General features: G+C 37.8%; 1 long non-coding RNA gene across 4 annotated transcripts; it reads left to right on the forward strand.

The window, feature by feature from the left end:
- The first annotated feature begins 11543 nt into the window (after positions 1–11543).
- On the forward strand, positions 11544–21206 carry LOC127675659 (uncharacterized). Of its 4 annotated transcripts, none has more exons than XR_007975502.1 (5): positions 11544–13038; positions 13129–13176; positions 14657–14852; positions 14941–15038; positions 19716–21206. It is a non-coding gene; the product is annotated as an uncharacterized LOC127675659 (long non-coding RNA). The 4 variants fall into 4 exon arrangements; XR_007975503.1 differs by having other exon boundaries at positions 11544–11926; positions 12934–13176; XR_007975501.1 differs by having other exon boundaries at positions 11544–13176.
- The last annotated feature ends 4321 nt before the right edge of the window (positions 21207–25527 follow it).

The raw sequence follows: 25527 nt of genomic DNA on the forward strand, positions 1-25527 counted from the left end.
CCAGTCTTAACCCTTGCAACCTCTCCCCCAAAATAAAACACACATACAGACACACACCCTACCACCACCACCACCACCACCAACAACAACAACGATAACAAAGCATAGGAAATAACTCATCCTGGAAACTTGCTGTGCCATAGTGTATCTCATGATATATCTCTGTCTACACATCTTCATTTGCAAATGTTCATTGCACTGAGTCATTGGTCTGGTTCAGTATCTTTAGCTTCTGTGACACTATCCATATTGGATTCTCACTGGGACTCCTCCTAGTTACCCTGTTGTTGGACTGTGTCATCAAGATCTCTTGGCTTTGAAACAACAAGACTGACTCTCTCATTCATCCCAACCAGTCATAGATAAGTTTGGTAGAGTATATGCATCTAGAAATTCAACTATTTCTTTTATATCTTCCAGTTTAGTGGAATACAAAATTTTAAAGTATGTCCTTATGATTCTATGAATTTTTTCAGTGTCTGTTGTAAAATCTTGCTTTTTAGCTCTAATTTTATTGATTTGTGTTGTATTTCTTTTTCTTTTTTCAAAGAACTCTGTTACTTGATTCTTTGTTTTTTTTAATATCTAGTTGATTAATTTTAGCCCTCATTTTGTTTTCTCTTCATATACACTTGGTTGTCATTCTTGCTTTTCCAAGCCTTCAGTTGCATCATTAAGTTGTTAACTTGAGGTCCCTAATTTTTTCAAGTAGATACTGTATTATAAACATTCTCTTAGAACTGTTATCATGGGCTGGAGAAATGGCTCAGTGGTTAAGAGCACCGACTACTCTTTCAAAAGTCCTGAGTTCAAATCCTAGCAACGACATGGTGGCTCACAACCATCCATAACAAGATCTGGCGCCCTCTTCTGGAGTGTCTGAAAACAGTGTACTTACATATAATAAATAAATAAATCTTTTTTTAAAAAAAGAACTGTTATCATTGTAGCCCAAAGATTTGGATATGTTGTGCTTTCATTTTCATACATTGCCAGGAATTTTAAATTTTCCTTCTTCATTTTTTCCCGTCATTTCTTCCCAAATTCTCATTTGGCAGCATATTGTGTAATCTCTATATTTTTGTGTACTCTCTGTAGTCCTACTATTGCTGCCGGAATCTAGCTTTATTTCATTATGATTAGCTTGAATGCTGGATGTTAGTTCAGTTTTCCTGGACTTGTTGAGACTTACTTTGTTTCCCAATATATGATTGGTTTTAGAGAAAGTTCCATAGGTTTCTGGGAAAATATATATTCTTTATTTGTGTTTTTACATATAATAATGTTTTTATGAAATTTCACATCTGTTTGGTGCATATATGTGTATATGGATGATTGTAATAGCTTCTTGGTAGATTGTTCCACTAATGAGTCCGAAGTGATCTTCCTTGTCCCTTTTGACTAAGTTTGAAGTCTGTTTTGTCAACTATTAGTATTGCTACACATGTTTGTATTTTACATTCATTTGCTTGGAGCTCCCTTTTCATCCTTTCATGCTAATGTGTAGTTGATGTTAAAGTATGTTTCTTGGAGACAGAGAAAAGATAGATTTTGTTTTCTAATCAAGTTTTCTGGCCTGTCTTTATTGGGGAATTAATTCCATTAATATTCAGAATTGTAGCTGGACTTTAGCTCCTTTGTGGGTTCTGTTTTCTTCCACCCTTCTCCACGCCTTTACTTCCTCCACCCTAACACTAGGTAGGAGAGAAAGGATAAACGGAAGAGAGAAAGAAATCCCAGAATAAAATCAGGGGTAGGAAAGGGGCCAATGATATTAGACTATGTCCTGCTGATTAGGAGTGTCGAGTTCCTTAGGGCAAGTTTGATTTTTGTTTTAAGGATATCTGATTTCTTCTTTTCATTTCTTTGCAGACAACTACCTGACAAACCGAACCAAACAGCAAGCTAACGGAAACCAATACTATCTGCAGCTGGAAAATCATGCCCCTGCTAGAGCAAGAGGCAAATTGTAGTCACCTGCTGCAAAGCAGCCCCATAGCCCCAGACCTGGGATTAAAACAGAAATATATTCCTATAATGTTTCTGTGGTTTTTAAAGAAACCAAAAGTCTCAGTACACAGAATTATTTAGAGATATGTAGTCTTGTCTTTTTGCTGATCATTGGTGATTCTTTGATCTCTTTTGATCTACTGTCCTGGTATTGTTTATTTTCCTCTTGGTCATGTTTATTCTCTTTTGACTCAAATAGTATTTTCAGTATGCTCCATAGAGTTGGCTTAGTGTTCATAAATACTTTTCATTTGTTCTTGTGAAAAACTTTATTTCTCTATTAATTTTAATAGTTTTGCTGGATATTCTTGGTTGAGAGTAATGTTCTTTGAAAACTTGAAACACATCTTTCCATGCCCCTTTGAGTTTAAATTTTCTGTCAGATAACTAACCAGGTGTTATTTTGCCTTTATAAGTAATTTGACTTTTTCTTTACGTTTTAAATATTTTTTCTTTATTCTGCTTTTAATGTTTTAATTATAATGTGCCATGGAGAGTTGCTTTTCTTGTCATATCTGTTTGGAGTTCTATAGGCACCAGGATGGGCAACTCTGTGAATAGTTTTATAATGTGATTTTTCTGAAAATAGAATCTGTGCCTTTGATTTGATAATTCTTCTCTTTTTCTCATGTCTATACTCTGAAAGTTAGGTCTTTTCATGGTACTCAAGTGTTTTCTTCTGTTCATGGGAGGGGTATATATATATATATATATATACACACACATACATATATATACATATATATACACAGATATACATATATGTGTGTGTATATATATATAATATTATCACTGAATTTTAAAGTGGTACAATTGCTTTACATTGTCTTTCAGCCTTGATTTCCTTGTGATCCGTTGTATTGGTAAGGTCTTGCATAGGGGGTATTATTTGGTTTTTTCACTTTTTCATCATTTCAGTTTAGTTTTTCTTCAATAATTCTGCCTTATTTAATTATATTTTCATCTCATGTATTAGCTTCCTCATTTCATTCATCTCTGTTTTTGAATCTTTGAGTTTTCTGAAACCAGTTTAGACAGTGTTTTGAATTTCTTGTTATTACGGGATTAGTAATTTCTGGAGGAGATAAGTCTTGGATTTTTATGTGGATTTTTTTCTGTTTTAGTGACAAGATTTATGCATTTGGAGTTAATTGATTGAATGAGACCATGGACATGGCGATGATCGTCTGGGTAGGGCTTGCCAGTCAGCACCAGAGCTGGAGAAGGTATGGAAGGGAGGGCAGGATATTCAGGGTGCAAGATCCCTTATTGGTAATCCCCAGGGAGTGGAGCAACAAAGACAGTCTGGATGCCCTAGTTAGGGTGTAGCTTTCTCTTCTTTCTCATGCAGGGAGCTGGCAGATTGGGAGGTGCAAGTTGAGTGGCTTGGGCCTGGAGGGCTCTTACTTCTATGTGGTGAGAACTAGGCAGATTAGGAGGTATATGCCGTAGGTATTTTTTTTAAAAGATTATAAAATTGTGTGTGTGTGTATACATAACTATTTGCACATGCCTGACTATGCACAATAGGCTAAAAAAGCATCAAATATTCTGGAACTAGCATAACAGGAAGAGTGAGCCATCCTACCTGGGTGCTGGGAACCAAACTCAGGTTCTCTGCAGGAGTAGTAAGTGCTCTTAACTGATCCATCTCTCTAGTCCTTTCTCAGGTACTTGTAAAATGTGATGTTTTATTCGGTTTGCACATATTTTATTGAGAATTTTTGTGTCTATGTTCAAGAGAAAATAGATGATATTTTTATTGGTTCTGTGTTCTTTTCTGATTTTTGAATCAAAGATATAATGCTATTATCTAAAAAGTTGAATGATCTTTTCTCTTTTTATTTTATGAAATAATTTGAAGAGCAAATGTAAATTTCTGGTAGTGTTCAGCATTGAATCACTTTGTCTATGCATTTTCTTAACTGTGCAACTTTTTTCTTGTTGCTTCAGTTTCATTGTAAGTCTGAGTTGTTTGTGTATTATGCTAAGTATTGTATTTAGAAATTGGTCAGATTTTTCTAGATGTTCCTACTTACTAGAATACATGTTTTTAATAAAATACTCTAAAAATATGTTTATTGTAACTAATGAATATAAAAATCTGACAGATGTTTTCAAACATTCTCCAAAGAAAATAAAACCCTCACTCCTGGCCCCACTTTTCATGAAATACAGGAATAACTTGGAAAGAGAAGCAGACACATCTGCACACAAGATTTTCACTTCACAATTGGTCCAAAAAGGCTCCAATACATTTCTAAGGAAAGATTCACTAAATTAAGAAGCCACAAGTTGTTTGACAATTTCATAGTTTAACTTGGTTCCTATCAGCATTATGATGTTCATTTAAAATACTGAGGGACAAGAGGTGATTGTGACAGATACCCAAAGCATGTGGCTCTACAAACCTACAAACTGTCATGAGGAATGAGGATAAGACTGTGTAATAAACATTAACATAGCAATGAATCTGAGAAAATCTATGTATAGTTTAGCCTTTGGCATCTGGTATAACATGTTTCTTCTTCATAAAGACCCTGCACTGTTCAACTTATTAACCAGAATAAATTTCTGCAAACACATTTCTCATCAAACACAGATTGTCCACAGCCAATTTCACATGAGGTAGTTGGGCTGTTTAATGACATTCTAGTGGAATTCTCACGGCACAGGGACCACCCGTTACCCCGCGCCATGAAGCTGGCTCAGCAGCCATCTACATCACCCTTCTCTTCACTGACCCCACCTGCACATGGACACACGTGGGGCTCTCTGTGGATGAGATGTAGTGAAGCCATCCATCCTACGGCTGATGGAACCACCCACTCCAGGGTGAGGGGACCACCTTACCCAAGGTATGTGTAAAGGGAGGATACTGACCGTACTTTAACTACATAAGACATTTTAAACAAGCAGGATGTCTCCATACAGCTCAACTAGAAACACTTTTCACCCTAAGAAGGGACACAAGGATTCACAATTTACAAGAATTCTGTAAAATACATGTTTTCAAAGTATTACCTAGAAAAGCCTCTGAATTTTAAGCATAACTATTGTAATGTCCTTCTTTTCACCATTAATTTTAATAATTTTGGTATTCTGTCATTTTCTTTAGTTCTACAAAGGATTGGTCTATCTTTTATAGTAACTCACTCTATTTTATTAATTGCTTCTAACTGTTCTTTTAGTCAGTCTTCATTTCATTAATTTCTCCTTTAATCATTATTATTTCTTTCTGTCTACTAATTTTGTGCTTGGCATTTTTCCTGTGTTTCTAAGAATTTGAACTTTATCATTAGACTATAAGTTTTCTCTTATTTAAAAATATTTATTTATTTTTATCACTATTTTTAGATTTATTTATTTAATCTATGTGAGTGTTCTATTTATATGTACACCTGCATGCCAGAAGAGGGAAGCAGATCATATGGTAGATGATTATGAGCCACCATGTGGTTGCTGGGAATTGAACTTAGGACCTCTGGAAAGAGCAGCCAGTACTCTTAACCATTTAAGCCACCTCTCCTGCCCTAATCTATTTATTCTTGTTTTATATGCATTGGATTTTTGCCGACATATATGTCTGTGTGAGGGCAATGCATCCTCTGGAATTGGGTTTACAAACTGTGTGAGCTGCCATCCTCTAGACCTGGGTTTACAGACACTGTGATTGCTGAGAATTGAACTCAGGACCTCTGGAAGAGCAATCAGTGCTCTTAACTGCTGAGCCATTTCTCTACCCCTATCTGATTTTTTAAAATATGGGCAATTTTAATAGTGTTTGTATTAAAAATGCCATCCTGTATTTCAAAGATTAAGGTAGATTCTATTTGCATTTTAATTTTATTCAACGCTACTTTAAATTCCCTTCCTGTGTGGCCTGGATAATGTATCTATTGCTCTGAGTAGGATATTGAATTTTCTTTTGTTATACTTGCCATTTTATGTTCAGGAGTGCTTTTTAAAATTGTTTATATCAAAATGGTACATATATGTCCGTCTATCTATCTATTATTGCATCATCTTGATCAACTGGTTCTTTGATTAAATGTTCAGTGAACATTATTTTTTCTGAGTAATTTTGGTATGAAGACTACTTCGTTAGATATTCATATTGCTAATCCTGTCTTCATAATCCACACTTATTATATCTCTTCTCATGGTTTTACTTTATTTTTTATATTCAACACAATATATATTTTATACCAATCATAAAATTGATAGACATGTTATTAAATGAACATAAAAAGATAGTCATTTTTATTTGTTTTATTTTTACTGGAGCTTAAAATCTTGGCTCTTACTGTGGTACAAACTTCAAATAAGAACAAATTTTAGAAATTGGAGTTCATTGTAATAAGGCTGAACATCAATGTCCCTCACATCACCAAAGGATTTTACCTTCATAGTAGCTAATAAGCTAAGAGTTGACAGTTCTGCTGCACCAAGGAATGAATTGTAGGCACAAATCTGAATTTGGATACAGATTTCCTACTATGGTCAAAGTTATTTGACTTGAGTGATTGTCATCATTCTCAGCCCATGGGGAATAGATTACATTCATTTAAGAAATGGTGTATGTATAAAGAAGTCATTCATCAACTGTTTCAATAAACAATGGTTCTTCTTGGAGGGTGGCACAGACATTAGGTGAGAGTAAGATTGTGGTTCATCGGCTGTGATGATTTTGAAAAGCATTCATCTCAGAAAAAGAGTAACTTATAAGGTCATCTTCAAAATTGATACAATAATTATAAATATCAAGCAAAACATTCAGTCTCACTCTTTGTTATTCTCTTACAAGCAACCTCCCAAATTAATTGTCTACGTTTCTTTTGGCTGTATAAATAATTTCAAAATATGTAAGCTATTCTTAAAACCATAGTATAGTGTAAAAACATCAAATAAACAATCCTACTTATAGAGAGGCTGAGATAGGAGAAGCATGATTTCAAGACCATTATGTGGTACACAGCAAAACACTGTCACATACAAACAAGCAGAAAGTGTATATGGATTGTACAATATTGGACATATCTCTCCAATTACCAAATAAGAGAGACCGCTGGGTGACAGCCAACAAATTTCTAATTCCTCATATTCTTGAATTTCAATCGATTAGGATATGTTGGTAATATTAATTTTCATATTAAGATATTAAGGAAGTGATTGTTACTTCCTGTTATTTTTGTTGTTAGAAGTGGAATTATGTTTGTGTGGGTTTGTTGAAGGATTAAAAAGGATTTCTTGCTTTTTCTAGGGTGTAGTTTCCCTCCTTGTGTTGGTGTTTTCCATCTATTATCCTTTGAAGGGCTGGATTTGTAGAAAGATGCTGTGTAAATTTGGTTTTGTCATGGAATATCTTGTTTTCCCTGACTATGGGGAGAAAACAAGATATTTCATGTTTTTACTTTAATTCTGTGCTTTTGCCGATGTGCTGTGTCTCTTGCAGACCAGAAACAACTGTAACCTGTCTTTCAATCCAGTCAGCTAGTGTGTATTTTTGAGGTGGAAAACTGACATAATAAACTTTGGAGGTTATTACTGAGATGTAGTTACTGATTCTGGTAGTATTGTTCATTGTTTACATGACTCAAATCTTCTTTCTCCTTTTTAAAAATTTTTATTTTATTTTAGGAACTTGTTTGCTGTGTTGAATATCTTTGACTCTTTTCTTGGTTTTGCTTGTTATCTGTTTGTTCCTAAAGTTTATTCTTCCTTGAGCACTTGTGTTTGTGCCTATAGTCCTCCTCTGGATGAAGAATTCCTTTAAGTATCTTCTACAATACTTGGTGAGTGATCAGTAGTTGCTCTAATTTGTGCTTATCTTGGAAGGTATGTATTTCACCACTGATTTCAAAATTTAACTCTCCTGGAAACTGAGGAAAGGTTAGTAAATGTATTAAAAACTAATTAATGAATTTCTTAAATAATTAGTAAAAAAATATTCTCAAAGAAAACAAACAAGAGAATTCACCTGAGTATACTAATCCTATTTGGCATGTATTTAATCACACTGCTTATATTATTTCTTATATTATTTCTGGTCTGGATTTTTGGCATTTCTACCAAGATGCTGTTATTCTAATGAGTTTCACTTTGTATGTAAGCTGACAATTTTCTCTTGTAGCTTTTAATATTCTTGTCATTGTTCTGTGGTTTTTAACATTTTAACAATGTAACATAAGAGGTTCTTTTCTGGCCTTGACTTTCAGTGGTAGAAATGCCTCCAGAACTTGTATCCACATCATTCTCTGGCCTTTAGATATTTGATGGAATAGTTTCATTAAATAGACTCTGCCTTTTGTTAGCTTCTCAGATCCTTTTACTCTCAAAATTCTTAGGTTTTGTTTCTTCACTATGTCTAAAAGCTTTTGAAAGTATACCATTAATGATCCTGGTATCTCCAACATTCTCTGGTCTCCATTGCAACTTAGACTTTACCTTCAAGTTTTCATGTAATGGCATCAAGGCCTCTTTTCAAGGATTCCAACTCTATGGAAGCAGCATACACAGGGCCTGCATGGGTCTACACTAGGTCATCTGCATATATATTATGGCCACTAGTTTAGAAATTTTATGGGATTTCTGAGCCTGTGAAAATCTCTGACTCTTGTCTAAAAGTCAGGGCCAGAAAAGAGCCTCTCTATGTTTCATTGTTAAAATGTTTTTTAAAAAACAAATTACAGGAAAAAAGTCCCTGACTCTTGACTAAAGATCAAGGCCAGAAAAGAACCTCTATATGTTATACTCTTAAAATGTTTAAGCCTCAGAACAACAACAAAATATTAAAAGATACAAGGCCTGTAATTGGGGTCTTTTCCTTTGGTTGCTTGTGTTATCCAGCCTCAATGTGATGATTTTTACTTTATATTATTAAATTTTATTATGTTTAGTTGTTATATCTTAGAAGGCTGTTCTGTTTTTAAATGAGAGACAAAAGGGATGGATCTGGATGGGAGGGGAGGAGAGAAGGAACTGGGAGGAGTGGAGGGCATCAAATCACAATCAGGATATATGATGTGAGAAAAGAATCTATTTTCAATAAAAGGAAAAAAAACAAAGAAACAGAACAGACTATTCTCCAAATTTTGTTTCATCTCAGCAAATCTGTATTAAAAATGTAAATAGTTTTCTATGCCTTAAAGAAGGAAAGCATCATGGTTCATTGAAACTATGGGCCTTTCTATGCCCATTCCAGTTCCTGAATAATGATAAAGAGACTATATTTATTTGTAAGCTTCTGGCCTTATAGCTAGGCAATGTTTCCCACTAGCTCATAACTCAGTTATCCCATTTATTAGTAATGTAAGTTCTGTGATATGGCTGGTTAGTTAGCTCTCCTTCCTTCCTATCTTGCTTCTTCCTGTGTCCAGCTGGCTGAATCCCCCATGCCATTCTCTTTGCCAGAGTTCTTCTCTGTCTGTAAGTCCCACCTTATGATTCTGCCTTTTGCTATAGCCCATAGGCCTTTTATTTTAAGCAATGAGAACATGACTTCGGCAGGTAAGGAAAGACAGAAATACATCTTTACTCAGTGACCATAAACATCACACCAACAGTTCATTTTTTAAATAAAATGTGTGTGTGTGTGTGTGTGTGTGTGTGTGTGTGTGTGTTAGAATATGCTTGGTCCATGGGAAGTGGAACTGTTAAGAAGTGTAGCCTTCTTGGAGGAAGTATGTCACTGTGGAGGTGGGGCTTTGAGGTTTCATATATATGCTCAAGTCTGGCCAGTGTGAGACAGTTTCCTCCTGCCGCCTGTGGAAGAGAGTGTCTGTGTGCTGCTGCCTTCAGATCAAGATGTAGAACTCTTGGCTCCTCCAGCTTCATGTCTGCCTGGACACTGCTATATTTCCTGCCTTGATGATAATGGAATTAAGCACTGAAACTGTAAGCCAGCCCCAATTAAATGTTATCCTTTATAGTAGTTGCTTTGGTCATGTTGTCTCTTCACAGCAGTGAAACCCTAACTAAGACAATGTGGTATATTGTCTTATATCTTATATAGGATTTAAAGCTTATCAAAGAATTAGAGATAAACAGGAAGCCTGAACCCATCTTCTCTAGAATCTGGTGCCTGTTTGTTCATTTGCTTTAAGTATGTCTTAAGGTTAAAAATTAACTCCACTGCATGACTGAGCCCATATATCAAGATGCAGAGGGGAATATTGAGCCATAGGAATATGGTAAAATTGGGGTGGAGACTGCTAGAAAATCAAGAATGCTATAACTCTCCAAAGTACCCAGGCAGATGGGAAGAGAAGACAAGAAATTAAAATTAGGATAATCAGAAACAGTGTTCCACATCAAATTGACAGAAGTTCCAAGCAGGATAGCTTTCTGGCTCTGTCATGATTGCTCACTGTTCTTTCCAAAGTCTATGGTGAGAAAAAAGAAAGAAAGCAGAAAAACATGAAAAATGTGTCATTTGATTAAAAAGTGTTCAGTGTTGTAGATATGGTGAATGCTGAGAAGGCAATTGTAATTGCTAAAGAGATGAATGTCCTGAAACAGAATTCTAGTACCTTCCCTTGGAACAACAGCTACATGGTCTAAGAGTAAGACATCACCTATCAAACCAGCCTTTTCTTTTATTTCTTTTTTCAAAACTAGCATCTTGTTTTGCTGAAACAAAAATAAACTGTCTTGCTTTCATTGTGTGTAGTTTCTTGAATTAGTTATTACGGAGTAAGGGTCTTGATTCTCACAGACACTTGTATATACATGTTTGTTGTTGTATTATTCACATTAACATAGAAAAAGAGTTAACATAAATATCTACAAACAGATGATTGGATAATGAAAATGTGATATGTATTTCACAATGGAATTTTATTTAGCCATAAAGCAAAGTGAAATGGTGAAATTTTCAGGAAAAGTAACAGAATGGTAACATATTTTATTATAGAAGGTAACGCATGCTCAGAAATATAAATACTGCATACCCTTTCTTATATGTGCTGTGGTGGTTTGAATATGCTTGACTTAGGGGGTGGCACTATTAGGAGGTGTGGCCTTATTGGGGTAGCTGTGTCCTTGTTGGAGGAACTGTTTCACCGTGGGAATAGGCAATGAGATACTTATCCTAACCAGGTGGAAGCTATCTTCTCCTAGAGCCTTTCAGATGAAGATGCAGAACTCCCAGATCCTTCTCCAGTGCCATGCCTGCCTGGATGCTGCCATGTATCCTGCCATGATGATAATGGACTGAATCTCTGAACCTGTCAGCCAGCCCCGATCAAATAGTGTTGCCTCAGTCACGGTGTCTGTTCATAGCAGTACAACCCAGGCTAAGACATGTGGATAAGTGCTTCTAAATTTTATTGTATTTATATTGTGCAAGAATAAGTGTATGTAGAGTCCAGAAAAATATAAAGGGCTCCACGAGAGGGACAATAAGAAGCTTTAATAAAGGTTCTGAATAAGACAATAGAGTATACATGTTCTAAAAGTGGGGGATGGAATAGTGGGAGAAGGGGGTAGGAGTTGGGGGCAGGCAGGGGATTGAGAGGGAAGTGGGTCAGAGAGTGAGGATCAATCCAGACTAGTTACATATGAAAATCCCATTAGGGAATGAAGTTGAAATTTCTGGTTTCTTTGGAGACTCAGTTATGTCATGTGATGTTTGCTGAAGCAGACATGTGAGAAGATGCATGGTATTTAGAAAGAATATAAATATGACCACAGACACTGGGACAAGGCTAGTGCTTCAGTTCGTTTTGCACCTCATCACTGATCTTCCCTTGTAACTTTATAGAGAGTAACTCACCAAAAGAACTTCTGATATTCTGGCTGATTCTTTCTGCTTCTGTGGACTCATGCTAACAGAGCCTCACCATTTCTTCTGGATCCATCAGCCAATACTGATTTATGTTTGGTGTTTTCCAATTAGACTGGACTGCTGCTACTGGTTTGTATTTTATGTTTTGGACCGGACCACTGATGTTCTGACAAACAAAGATTGTGATCTTCCCAAAGAACTACTTCTAAACAGGTCTACAACTCCTGTTTCCTGTTAACCTTCCTTTCCCCCTACCTCTGGTAGGCAGGATAGAAGGGAAGCATTTAAGAACCCTTATTAAAGTAGGTTTTGAAAAATTCAAGCCTAAAAGGGAACTTGGTAGTTTGTATGCTAGTTAGAAATTAAATTAAAATTTCAATTTGCCATCCACTTTTGTGGCAAACTTTGCACCAACTTTCCATTCACATCCCTATTAATAATCAGACAATAGCAAAAAGTGCTGTGATCTTGGTTCAAAGATTTCAAAAGGAAATAGTATGGTCTGGGGATATAGCAATGGCAGAGCACATATCCAGCATCTGATACATACACACACCGCTGCCAGCTCCATCCCAACACCCACTCAAGAATATTGGAAAAATATGGATAATACAGTCACTTGGTTTTATTTTCTAGAAGACCAGGGGTACCTTTTTAAACATTCTCCTCCAAGTATTTAATGACTTTCTAATATTACTTACATAAACATGCAACCAGAATTAATAAAAGAAGCATTTCCATTATTTTCTGCATATGAAATTCCAAAGTATAGTCAAATTAGATGATTGTTACTTTAATTGACCATCTGAACAGATGAAACTTTTCACAATGTCTTTAAAAGGTATTTCTCTTTACTATTTACAGTAGATATAATTAAAATGTATAATGCAATCTTAACTTTCTTCTCTTTTCTATTATTGTTGTTATTATTTACTGCAAAGGCAATTGCATGCCTACAGTCTTTTGTTTCCAATTTATATGCTTACATATGGACCTTGGGACTACAGCATTTTCTTACCAAGAGATAAAATGTCATTAGGGAGTATGCTGGGCTTATTGCCTTGAGCAATAATATCTTTTTTTTTTCTGTTGAAAGCTCAATGTGTCATTGTTATGCTTAAATGTGTGCTTCACAGAATTACATCCCTTAAGCCACATCCTCCCTGGGTATGTATGGTGTCTTCCTTCTGTGGCAAGAACAGAGTGTGCCATAGGCAAGTTGCCATTTCAACTGCCAGAATGTAAGTGAAACTGCTACTCCTGCTGTCTGTTTTCTGTATGAGTGAAGCTGTTTCTCCTTCCAGCGACTGACTATGCTGTTCTTTCCCTAGGTGATTCTATCAAGATCCAGTGAGGAGATGTACTGAAGTTGGTAACTTGTAAGTAGAATTTTGTAATCTGTTCTTCTTTTTCATTAATTAATTCATTTATTCATTTTACATCACAATTGCAGCCCCCTCCCTCTTCTCCTCCCAGTTCCACCCTCCCACCCCATTTTCCCCATCCCCCTACCATGCCCAAGTTGCAGCAGCACTAAGCATGTCCTCTCCCACTGAGGTCCAATTAGGCAGTCCAGCTAGGGGGAAAGGATCCAAAGGCAGGCAACAGAGTTTGATGCCACAGTGGCCCAGTGAAATCTGTAAAACAAAATTTTACAGACAGAGGTGAGAAATGTCTCCTGGGAATGTGGAACACCCTGTAAGTACAGAAGCTGAAAATCTCACTTGGCAGTTTACTATACTTCTGAAACTCTCCTTCCTAGTGGCCGGGACTAAGAAATACCGAGCATATTAAGATGTAAAAGAATCCATCTTGTAGCCCAAAAATTCTGCAATGCTTTGCTCCAATCGTTTATGTAATTACATTTACCTCCCAACAGTATATATTGTAGTATGGCTTCAGATATAGTAGAAAAAGCATTTTTAGCAGGCTGTAGAATTCTCCAGGAACTCTAAGTCACAGGTTCCTTTTTGTTTTTAGTCATCCTTGCAGGTCAGATGGATTCGAAACAATAGGCCCAGACTGGGGATATTTACATCTAAAGAGCCTTGTACAGTGCCCTTGCCATGCTAGTGGGTGTTGGGCAAGGTAGAAAGAATTTACATTGAGTTGGAGCATGGCTCAAGCCTGCCTCCCCCATCCCAGAGGCCAGGCTTTCTGTCTTTTGAGTTGCTAATTTGCAGCCAAATTGTTTATCTCAGGGATATCCACAGCAGACAAGTTAATCCTGTTTTGCCTTTAACTCTTGACCTGGCTTGTTATGCAGACAGGCTATCTCTACCCAGGCTCACCTGGATAGCAAAGGAAGCTTGTGTTTTTAGCTTATCCAGGTGTGATTCAGGAGACAGTAGATACTTTTTACTCAGAGTGTTACTCTGGGTAGTTAGTTCACTGGGCTGGGCCTAAGAGCTGCAGCCGGTTAGTTCACCAGGCTGGGGGCTAGAGGCTGCTACCGAGGCTGATGGCCAGGGGTCTAAGGTGGCCCCGGGGCATGGCACAGAGAAGAATGCAGCAGGCCGACTAGGCGGAGGTGTTCTTGGAAGACAGGGCGAGCCAGGCAGCTTCCCAAGCTCTGCAATGCTGCCATCCTCACCGGGAAGCTAGGTCCGGGAGCCTTCCTTCCCTAGCTCCCGGGCTAGCATGACAGAGGGGCCAAGATGAAGAAGCAGTTTAACCGCATGCACCAATTGGCCAACCGGACTATGGGTAAACACACTGTACTGCCTGAGAAAACTGAAGCTTTAACAGATGAGTGTGATGCTTAATTTGAGATGTTAACTTGACTGGACTAGGAGATACCCAGAAAAATACATCAGATTCAAACCGCCTCTGTGGTTGTGTCTGTTTGTCACCTGCCAGACCTGTTTCCTCTCCTGATGTCCAGAATTCCCCCTCGAGTTTAGTTCCCGGCTGGGACTGTCCGTGGCAGTTCGAGGCACTACTCCAGTTGCTGGAGACCAAACTGCACATCTGCTCCAACTATGTAGAGGGCCTAGTCTAGCCCCTGCATGCTCTTTGGCTGGTGTTCCAGTTTCTATAAGCCCCATGGGCCCAGGTTAGTTTCCTCTGTGGGTGGGTCTTCTTGTGTTGTTCTTGACCCCTCCAACTTCCTCAGTCCTCCCTCCAACTCTTCCTTCCACCAGACTCTGAGCTCTGCCTGACGTTTAGCTGTGGATATCCGCATCTGTTTCCATCAGCTGCTGGATGAAGCCTCTCCGTAAATATCATTAAACACATGTTTGTGAGTATCTTTGTTTTATTACTGCATTGTTTTCAAAGTAGAATTATATAATCAAGTGTGTAAAAATTTAAACAATTTTTCAGTCATGTTCTTAAACGGTCCTTTATTGTTGGACTAATTTGTACTAATTTTGGACTAATTTGTATAGTCCTACCAGGAATATATTTTCAGTACATACCTACTTAATGGATTGTTTTGACTTTTTAAATTCAGTTATCAAAAGAATGTTTCCACTTCACACAGTATGCTTGTCTACATATTTAAATAGTTCCCACTTAAGAAAACACTTTAAACTGCTACATAAAGCATATGTAACCACATATAAATGCATATCTGAAATGAAAACATCCTTTTGATAACTGACTAAATTAATAAATACAGTGAGAGGACACTCTCACTGTTAGTAGATGTGAACTGAGAACAGTGTTGATGTGTTCCTGGAACACATTTTATTGTATAGTTCCACTTCGAAAACTATGTAATAGTAAAGCAAAGATACAGACGTGTGCTTAATGATATTGCAGGTGGGGCATCTCTGGAACATGCCATCGACCTAGGACAAGCCCAGAGACCTGGGACAGGGGAGGATCCGGAGAAGATATGGTAGTGACCCTAGTTGAGAATCCTAGAAGCAGAGGCTATGGAGCATGAAGTGGCCACCTCCTATAGCCAGGCAGGTCTTCCAGTGGAGAGAGAGGGACACCAATCCACCCACAAAACCTTTGACCCAAAATGTGTACTGCCTACAAGACGCTCAGGGATAAAGATGGAGCTTTGGTTGAGGAAATGGCCATGAGAGAGCCAGCCCATGACACTATTAATGTTGCTTTGCTATGCTTACAGACAGGAACTTAGCAAAACACAATTCTTATTTTAGGTAAGAATATAACCAAAGATCTGTTTTCTTACAAATCAAAAGAATATTAGATTCTGAGGTCACTGTGTGGGTAAAAAGTGGGTAAAAATGGACACAGTTGGGTAAAAGCTCTTGCCGTGTTAGGATCTCCTTCATTTACACAGGCAAATGCTATTGAATCAGTTATGTACAGCCCCACTCTTTATCCATTAGCCCATCTATGAATGTTTATACTACTTTCATGTAGTAACCATTGTAAATAATAGTCAAATGAAAATAAGGGTGCAAGTATTTCTTTCAGAAATCATGGGTTTCTGAAAGAAATACTTGGGCATAAGACATATGCCCAAGTGTATGATTGCTCAATCATACAGTAAGTCTGTTTTATATTTTTTGAGGTGCCTCAGTGTTGTTTTTATAGTGCTTACTCCAATTTCCATTTCTGCTAAAAGTGACAAGGGTTTCCTTTTATACACCTTTGTCATATAATATTTGTCTTCCTTTGTTTTGTTTTAGGTAATTTGATATTGTAACTCATGTAAGGTCATATCTTGGTGGGTTTTTTAAATTTTTCCACTAAGATTAATGATATTCAGTACTTTCTTCACACTTATTAGTCTTCTAAGTGTTTTCTTTTTTTTAAGATTTATTTATTATTATATGTAAGTACACTGTAGAAGAGGGCATCAGGTCTCCTTACGGATGGTTGTGAGCCACCATGTGGTTGCTGGGTTTTGAACTCAGGATCTTAGGAAAAGCAGTCAGTGCTCTTAACCGCTGAGCCATCTCTCCAGCCCCAAGTGTTTTCTTTGAAGACATTAATTTCCACTTCTGATGCTCTTTTGAAAATTAGATTATTTGTCTTGTTTGTTCTGTGATATTTTCCTATTAGATTATAGCAATTGTTTTATATTACCATTCTGCCAAATACATAGTTAACACAAATGTTCTGCATATATTGTATGTCACATTTATACTTTGTTGATTGATTTTGATGTACATACCTAATACACACTAAATTTTATTTAAAATGTATTCTTTCTCCAGTGTGTATTACAGATGCTTATGTTTTAACATTTTTGAAGCTACACTCTAATCCTTCATATGTCTTACTTTAAAGTCACAAAACATAACTTTTTAAGCAGTCACAGAGAACCACCAGAAACAATAGACATCACTTAATATGGAAATCTTTTATCATGGTAACCGTGATTGAAATTTGCATGAAGGTATGGAATGGATGCTTGGAATGTGTTTCAATTATGTATTTAAACTTTTTATTTATTTAAAATATTTTTTTAAATATTTTGAGTATTCTATTCAAATTTTAACAAAAGGATCACTCTTCACATTAACCTGTACTTTTACAAGATAACAATCAAATTAACCTATATTTTTCCAAGGTAGCAGTCACATTAACCTGTACTTTTACAAGGTAGCAGAAAGGTAACATTTAATAGTGCACATTTTATGAATTAGAATGAAAGGAATGTCTTAAAATTTGAAAATTTGCATGAAGTACAGACTAGAAAGTTAAAACTCTATAAGGTTATTGTTCTGGGATGAAACTCAAGAGGTCATATTCCAAACATCCATTCCATACCTTCATGCAAATTTCAATCAAGGTTACCATGATAATGTGATAGATTTTCATATTAAGTAATGTTTATTTTTTCTGGTGGTTCTCTATGACTACTTATAAATTTATTATCTGAAAATGTAAAACACAAAAGAGTGATGCCTTTATTCTTCCATACTTTACAACAAGTGGTAAGGCTTCTATTGGGCTGTTAGCATCAAACATTAGAGCCAAATTTAATTCTTTTCTTTTATTGAAAATAGATTCTTTTCTCATAATAATATATCCTGAATCTGATTTTCCCTCACTCTACTCCCAGATCCTCTTCACCTGCCCTCACATCTGGATCCATCCCCTTTATGTTTCTCATTAGGAAACCAACAGGTTTCTAAGGCATCATAGTAAAACAAATAAAATATAATAAGATAAAGCAAAATCAAGCAATCAGAATAGGATAAAACAAGTAAAACGAGAGAAAAGAGCCTAAGAAAATGGAGAAGAAACAGATTATATATAGATGCAGAGAACCACACTCAACTGTACCCTCAGGAATACTATAAAAAAGCACACACACAAAATCTGGAAGCATAATATATACTCAAAGGACCTGCAAGGAGGAAAAATGTAAGAAGCTAATTTTTTTTTTAAAAAAATGGGGGGCTGGAGAGGGCTCAGTGGTTAAGAGCATGGGCTCCTCTTCCAAAGGACCTGGGTTCAATTCCCAGCACCTACATGGCAGCTCTCAGCTGTCTGTAACTCCATTTCCAGGTGATCTGATTCCCTCACACAGACATACATACAGGCAGAATACAAATGTACATAAAATAAACAATTTACAAATAAAAATGAAATATAAAATGTCCTGATACATTAGAGACAACAAACTTCCAAAGATAGCATTGAGTTCATTTTTGTACTGGCCGTCTTCTGCTAGACATGTGGCTTCCCCTCACGAACCTCAAGAACACTTTGTTTTCCCATTGAAATTCCCTAGGAAAAAAAAATTTTCATCTTCAAATGGTTATCAATTGGAGATAGATTCTGGATTAGGAATGGGGCATGTGCCTACCTCTCTTTTCTGCTATAGCACCCCATCTGATGCAGACCCATGCAGGTCTTATGCCTACTGCTTCAGTTTCTAATGAGTTCATATGTGCATTTGTCCTATTGTGTTTGGAAGGCCCATTTTCCTTGGTATCCTCCATCCACTTTGATTTATTCTTCCCTTTATCCATCCCTCCCTCCATCCATTCATTAATTTTTCAAAATTAATAAGATAAAACAAAGCCCATCACATCAGCATTGGACAAGACAAACTAGCAGAAGGAAAAGAACCCAACAGAAGGCACAGGGATCAGAGATGCAGTCATTCAAACACTCAGGAATCCCATAAAAACCTAAACTGGAAGACATAAGCTTAAGCGACTTGTGCAGACATGTGCAGGCCTTGTGCACTCTGCCATAGTGTCTCTGAATTCATGTTGATGTCAAAGGCCTTGGTTCCTTGGTGACTTCCATCTGTTCTGACTTTTGCACTCTTTCTGCCTCCACTTCAGCAGAGTTCCCTGAGTCCTAGGGGAGAGATCTGACGGAGATTTCCCATTTAGGACTGAGTGTTCCGAGGTCTCTTGCTCTCTGTATATTGCGTGGTTGTGGGTTTTGTATTTGCTCCCATCTGAAGTGGAAACTTAAGGATTCTTTGGAAATTCAGTTGAATAGTGTTTTGCTGGAACAAACATGTGAAGGAGTGTTTTCTTGAAGCTGACACAGGTAAAAGGCTAAGTTTCATTCTTGAAGGAACGTTTCATTGAAGCAGACTCAGATCATAGGATGTTCTGCTAAAGCAAGCACGTGAAAGGACACGTAATGAAGGATTCTTTGCTAACAACATGCATGCATTGGCCCATCTTACATTGCATAGTTGAACTTCATTTGCTAGGACTCCATAGAGAGACCTGTGCCAAAAATTCTGGTGATGTGCTCTTGTTTCTTGCTGCTTCAGGAGACTTAGGCTGATTGGCTGATTTGTCCTCTGAGACAGACACAAGTGCTGAGACAAGACTCATGAAGGACATGATGAGATGTTTGAAATAAGTATACATAGAACTCATCCAATTGTGACTGAGGCTGAACTTGGGTTGCTGGTAGAGCTAGCTGTGCAACACTTGTTGGTCTTGCATTATTGCTGATCTTTGCTTCACTGAGAGAGGCGCAGTGAGAACTTTTCTTGGTTTCTCTCCAGGTTCCTCTTGTTGATGAGCCAAGGCTGAGTGAGGCCTGGCTGTCTCTGCTACACAGTGCCACTGCTGCTGCTATCCCAACTCTGTTGAACTGGACTGCTGGTATATCCCGAGAAGTTTTTACAAGTGGATCAAGCTGCTGCTGCTAACCTGTGTACTGAACTGCTGATTTCCAGACAACACAGATAGGAGTTATTCCAAAGAACCTTTTTAAACAGGTCCATTTTCTCCATATCCTTTCTTTTTCACTACATCTGGTGGGTGGTGAGCTAGAAGGGGGTTAAAGTATTTAAGAACCATCATTAAAAGTAGACTTTGAAAAAATTAAAGTTACACCCATCTGCTGTGCCTGAGCAAGGTACTAATCTGTGAATATAGCAGAATGTCATTTTATTGCTGTGTTCTTTAGTAAAATAGTAGATTTTGGTTTTACCCTAGGACCCTGGGCTGTCTAATTTCAGGTCCTTTGTTACCCAAGCATCTTTGAGTATGGGTTTTGTGGTGGTGCGAATGTGCTTGGCCCATGCAAAGTGGCATTATTAGGGTGTGTGGCCTTGTTGGAGGAAGTGTGTTACTTTGTAGGTGGGCTTTGAGGGCCCTTAGTGCTCAAGATCTTCTCAGTGCAGAAGAGAGTTTCCTGAGCTGCCTGAGGAACAGAACCTCTTCCTGGCTGCTGGCAGAAGGCAGTCTACTCCTGCTGCCTGCAGATCAAGATGTAGATTGCTTCCTACCATGATGATAATAGACTGAACCTCTGAAACTTTAGGCCAACCCCAATTAAATGTTTGTCTTTGTAAGAGTTGTCTTGGTCATGTTGTCTGTTCACAGCAATAAAACCCTAACTAAGACAAGTTCTATTTCATGTAGTGGATCTTAAATCAAATCAGATATTGGCTACTTACTCCATCAAGCTTTGTGCCACCATTGGACTAGTATATCTTATAAACAAGACACCATTTTAGACTGAAGAGTTTGTAGCTGGGTTGGTGTTTACATTTCTCTATTGGTAGCATGCAGAGTACCTCTAGTACCAAGAACACTAGCCTGTAGGGTTGACCATTCCTGGTAGGCACCAAGTAAACTTTGTGTTCTATGAGTTGTGTAGATTTGTCTTAGCAATAGGGTCTTGCCTTCAGTTTTCGGAGAGCATCCTAGTCCTAGTGACAGCCTGGTTGTTTGGGGTTCCCATGGGGCCCCTTTGGCCAATAACTCAGTTAGTTGTAACTCATTCCCAGTACTGGAAGGTGTATTTGGTGCCAGGAGATGTTCAACCAGGCCTCTCCCCCCCAGTATCTGGCAGTCTCATTTATGTAGCCTCTATATGTGTATGTATTTTAGGAAGGCTCTACTGTATCAGGTTTCCACTGCAACTTTCAAATGACCCTGAATTTTAGCTGTCCCCCTCTTACCTTCCCCTCCCTAAGTAGTTTATTGATATAATTATGCATATTTGGAGGTACAATGTGACAATTTTATATGTGTGAAATATATAATTGTCAACCTAGGATAATCAGCATTTTCATATTTCTAAGCATTTATCATTTCTTTGTGGTGTGAACTCTCAAATTCTCCTTTACAGTTTTATAAATATCTATTAAGTTATTGTTAAGGGAGTAACTCTGCTGTGCTATATATAGAACATTATGTTTATTCTTCTTGTGCTAGACATTAACCAGTTTGTCTCCCTCCACTCTCCTAATATTGCTAATTTTAGTGACTACCATTATATGTTCTTTTATGCTTCCACGTGTGAGCAAGAACATGTGCTATTGATCTTGCTGTGGCTTATTTCACTTAATATAAGATCAGCCAATTTTGTCTTGCTACTACAAATGACAGGGTTTAATTATTTTGTGGCTAAATAGTATTCCATTGGATATATTTTGTGGTAAAACATACATGGCCAAACTATATAAACATGAGTACTGAATTTTCACAAATGTGATAAACTAGTGCCTTTTTCATTAAATAGAACCCATTCCCAGCACTTTAGATAAATCTATTATGTCATTTCATTCTCCAAGTTTCCCTGGCTCTCAGTCTTCAATGACTATTCTCTTGATTTCTAACATTATAGATTTATTGTGCTTATCTTATATAATTTAGTAATGTAGTACTATTATGCTCTGCCTTGCTTTGGTTGCACAAGCTTATGTTTGTGAGATTCATTCAAATATTTTTTTTTTTTTTTGGTTTTTTGGATTTGGTTTTTTTCGAGACAGGATTTCTCTGTATAGCCCTGGCTGTCCTGGAACTCACTTGGTAGATCAGGCTGGCCTCAAACTCAGAAATCCGCCTGCCTCTGCCTCCCAGAGTGCTGGGATTACAGGCGTGCGCCACCACCGCCCGGCCATTCAAGTTATTAAATTTACTGGGTCAGCATTTAAATTTCTATATAGAATCACAAAAGATACATTCAAATGTCTCTCTGCTTCCTGGTTACCTATGCCATGCGCAGCTCTCTTCTGCCATGTGACTTCACTGCCATGCTATTCTGCCCAAATGCTTGGAATGAAGCTCCTACTATAAACTTAACCCTATTAATCTGTGAGATGAAATAAATCTGCCCTCTCTTCTGAAATAATCTTTATAGTTCTTAAATATTTTAGTCATTTTGATGTATTCATTATCTATTGTTAGTATTATGTTCTATAAGTATGTGACTGTCTTCATTGCTGGCACTTGCATAAATCAACATACGAATATGATTTTTTATGTATTTGGTGTTTTTGTTGTATGTCAGGTACACCAGCTATCAACTTATACACAAGATATAATCTTCTAAAGGGACAGATGTCTCAGAAAATATATCTTATAATATTCTTTTGTGGTAGATTTTATTTATTGCTGATTAGCTTATGGTCTCTTGTTATAGATGTTTTTGGTTAGCATTGTTGTTAACAGGTGCAGAAAAACCACTATAAGTCATTTAAAAATTACAGACATCACGAAATCAGCCTGTTATGTTTCACAGTGTATTAGATATATGGTATGTGCATCCTATATACAGTTTACAAAACTCAGACACTATTGTGGGTGCCCACAAGTGCTGGTTGACCAGAGCCGGATATGGCTGTTACCTGGGAAGCTCTCATAGTGCATGACAAATACAGAGGGAGACACTCTCAGTCAACCATTGAACAGCACCATAAGAGGAACAACAATATGAACCTCCCAGAGCTCCCGGGGACTAAACCATCAACAAAAGAGTACACATAGAGTTACCCATGACTCCAGACACATTGGCAGCAGAGGATGGTCTTGTTAGGCACCAAAGGAAGGAGAGGCCCTTGGTCCTGGAAAGACTTGATGCTGTAATGTAGAGGCATACCAGGACAGGGAAGCTGGAGAGGGTTGATTGAGGAAGGGGAGATGGCTTATGGCTTTTGGGGGGAGGGGGAACCAGGAAAGGGGACAACATTTGAAATATAAAGAATATACCTAATTAAAAAAAGAAAAGAAAAAAAGGATTGAGCCCCCTCATTAATATTAATTTATTTTCCTCAACAACAGTGGCTATTAGATTTTATACTTGTTAGGTCTCTGATATGTCCTCTATCAGTAGCGGTGAGGGGCTTGAGTACTTAATCCTATGACCAGATAGGAATGTGGATTTGGGTGCTTCATGGGGCCACGTGAGGGCAGGACTGTCACAGTGAACTCACACCAGTTTGAATGAATTGCCAGACAAATTAGAGAGATGAACAGTAGTGAAACTTGAACAGTTTTTTTTAAAGATTTATTTATTTATTATATGTAAGTACACTGTAGCTGTCTTCAGACACTCCAGAAGGGGACATCAGATCTTGTTATGGATGGTTGTGAGCCACCATGTGGTTGCTGGGATTGAACTCAGGACCTTCAGAAGAGCAGTCAGTGCTCTTAACCGCTGAGCCATCTCTCCAGCCCCGAAACTTGAATAGTTTGATGACAGTAACAGTTGTCATGTTCCTAATTGCTCTTCTTGTGGGTATATATACCTGGGAGCTTCAGGGTTCTTCTAGTCATGTGAAACAAGGGGCAGGAGGACATCTGCAGGCTCCTTTACCAGTTATTTAAGTTGCTGTATCTGCCAGGAATTAAGAATTAGTGATTGATTCACGGTTGGAGCTGAGCAATATTACTTTTAGAGATATCATTAGCTGAGCATCTCTAGAAGGACACTTGTTTTCCTTCTGCTATTTTCCACATGTGAGCAGGAGTAGATTGTGGCTGAATTGAAGCACATTTACTCTTGGATGGCGTGACTATTGAAATTAGTGATAAAGCATACTGGTGCACGGCACATTTTCTTATGAGCTTAGTCTGTGCATCACAGTTCTGGTCAACACCACCCTAATAAGCAACAGTGGAACCACAGACTAGTACCTATGTTACAATAACATTGGGGAAAATATAATGATAATTACATGCATAACATTTCTGACACTGTCCTGAATCTACATACAACTGGACACACCCCTGGTTTCAAATAGCATGATTCCATATCTCCACATTGAAGTGGCAACTTAAGGGTTCTTTGGAAAGTTGGCTGTGTTGGATGGTGTTTTGCTGGGGCAGACATGTGAAGGAACATTTTGTTGAAGCAGACACAGGTGAAGACTAAGGCAGACTTGTAAAGAAATGATTCACTGAAGCAAATGTAGGTAAAAGGAAGTTACCAAATATAGGTAAAAGGAAATATAGGTAAAAGCAAGCATGTGAAAGCACACGTAATGAAGGATTTTTTTGCTAACAACATGCATATATTGGTCCACCTTACATTGTGTAGTTGAGCTCTATTTGTCAGACCTCCATAGAGAGAAATGCATCAAAAACATTCTGGTGGTGTGTTGTGGCTTCTTGTCGCTTATGTGGACTCCGGCTGATTGGCAGAGTGATGCCAGCTGAACAGACTTATGTGCTGAGGCAAGACCTGTGGAGGACATGAGATGTTTGGAGGGAGTGTAAATAAGACTCAACAGATAGTGAAGGAGGCTGAGTTTGGCTTGCTTACACAGTTCAAATATTTCTTGGTCTTGTGTCTTCCTGAGCTTCACTTCATTGATAGAGGCACAGTTGAGAACTGTTCCTGATGTCCGTATTGGTTTGAATCTCTCCTGCCTGGTTGTTCCTGCTAGGTCATGCTGCCTGTTGCAGTCCTGAAACTTCTGAACTGGACTGCTGATATATCTGTGAAGTGTTTACAAGTGGGTCAAGCTGCTGCTGCTGCTGACTGTGAACTGAACTGCTAATTTCCTGACAATGCAGATGGGAGTTGCTCCAAAGAACAATTTCTAAACAGGTCCACTTCCCCTGCATCCTCTCTTTTCCACTACCTCTGGTGGGTGGTGGGCTAGAAGGGAGGTTAAAGCATTTAAGAACTATCACTATAAGTAGACTTTAAAAATTTTTTTAAAAGAATTATTTATTTATTCTATGTGTACACTGTGTAGCTGTCTTCAGACACTCCAGAAGAGGGACATGATTTTGCCAGTGGCAGATAGCTTCTGTGATTGTGTGATGTTTGAAATATTGGGAACGTTTCAGAGGATATATACATGCTCGGGGCCTGGAGAGGTAGGATGAGTTGTTCATTGTTGTTGGTCATGGTTTGTTAAGTAATCATGCACCAAGAAGAAACTGTAGGAGTAATTTTTTCAAAGACTACTTTTTTATTATTAGGTATATTCTTTATTTACATTTCAAATGTTGTCCCCTTTCCTGGTACCCCCCTGCCAAAAATCCCCTAACCCCTCCCTCTCCCCCTGCTCACCCACTCCTGCTTCCCTGTCCTGGCATCCCCCTATACTGGGGCACTGAGCCTTCCCAGGG

The sequence above is a fragment of the Apodemus sylvaticus genome, chromosome X (assembly GCF_947179515.1).
Source record: "Apodemus sylvaticus chromosome X, mApoSyl1.1, whole genome shotgun sequence".
In the NCBI taxonomy this organism is placed as follows: Eukaryota; Metazoa; Chordata; class Mammalia; order Rodentia; family Muridae; genus Apodemus; species Apodemus sylvaticus.